The sequence below is a fragment of the Capra hircus genome, chromosome 25, assembly GCF_001704415.2.
Source record: "Capra hircus breed San Clemente chromosome 25, ASM170441v1, whole genome shotgun sequence".
NCBI lineage: Eukaryota > Metazoa > Chordata > Mammalia > Artiodactyla > Bovidae > Capra > Capra hircus.
This window is the reverse complement of record NC_030832.1, coordinates 21,392,964-21,394,266: the sequence shown is the minus strand read 5'-3', so window position 1 is coordinate 21,394,266 and position 1,303 is coordinate 21,392,964. Positions and strand designations below refer to the sequence as shown.

At 45.5% G+C, this 1,303-nt stretch overlaps 1 non-coding gene across 1 annotated transcript; it reads left to right on the top strand.

The window, feature by feature from the left end:
* On the top strand, nt 462–534 carry TRNAE-CUC. Its single transcript has one exon. It is a non-coding gene; the product is annotated as a tRNA-Glu (tRNA).

The following is a 1,303-nucleotide window of genomic DNA, read 5'->3' as shown; positions in this document are numbered from 1 at the left end:
TTCTGGAAGATGATCTTCAGTGAAACAGAGAGAGGCAAGAGAAGAAAGTCTGCTTCATTTACACAATGCATGGGGCCAGACCTGTTTCTCTCACACAGGGCAGCTCTTCCAGACCCTGCAAAATCACCACCAGTCATTGCTGATCAGCACAGACATGAGTGTTTCATTCCAGTGTCATCTTGATGATCTGTGTCAGCTGCAGGATTAGTCAGTGGGAAGGGGGCAGGCCCTTCTATTCCTGTGCCACCGACAAAAACCCATCGGAGACCCAGCAAGTAACACACTCACCCACCGAGGTGGTCTGAGAAGAGTCCCTTCCCCACTAGTCAACAGGTGTGGCAGAACTAGGCTACAGTGGATTCACTATATGCACATTTACATTTAAAACCAAATTACAATCCCTCTCAGCCTATCACCTGCACCCCATCCCTATATCCAAAGAGAAACCTCATCTACAAAATTCCCTGGCAGTCCAGTGGTTAGGACTCTGTACTCTCACTGCAGAGGGTCCAGGTTCAATACCTGGTCAGGGAACTAAGATCCCACAAGTCACACAGCTTGGCAGGAAAAATAAAAAGCCACTTCATCTGCACTCACACACCAGTTTTTCACTGCAGTCTGAAAAACACAAAAGTTGCCAAGTTCTTTCTCTCTGCTTCAGACTGAGATGCAAGAAGCCACATCAAGGAACCACCAGCTGACAGTGTCCCTTGTGAGAATGCGCTGGCGTTGAAGTGCCACTTCCCAATGCTCACAATGCAGAGAGGTCTCAGGGCCCCACAGAGAGTGGATACTGCACACGAGCGGCCCTTCCCATGGCTGCATCACTGCAACTGCTTGCTTCCCCAACAGTCACAAAGGCTCTCATAGAAAACAGTCCTACAGACAGCATCTTTGTAAAAGCCAAGCATTGGAAACAATCCTGTTGTCCTTCAACAGTAGAATGAGCTTCTTTTTAAAAAGTGTGGTTAATTTACACAGTGGATGGGAGGCTAAAGAACAGTGAGAATGCACTCCACACAATAGCATGCATGCAGTTCGCAAACATGAAGTTAAGTGAAAGAAAATACTCACACAAAAAAATATTTTCAATAAATCTACATAAAGCTTGAAAACAAGCAAAATCAGATGACATGATTCAGAGATTCATTCTAAGGTGATAAAATGGCAAAAAAAGCAAAGGGGGTGATTACCAAAAACTCAGGAACATGGTTTCCTTTTGGAGGGTGGGAAGGAAAAGGTTTCAAAAGTAAAGAAGTACGTGGGGGTTGGCTCTTAGAGGGCGGATTGTTCGAGTTCTTGA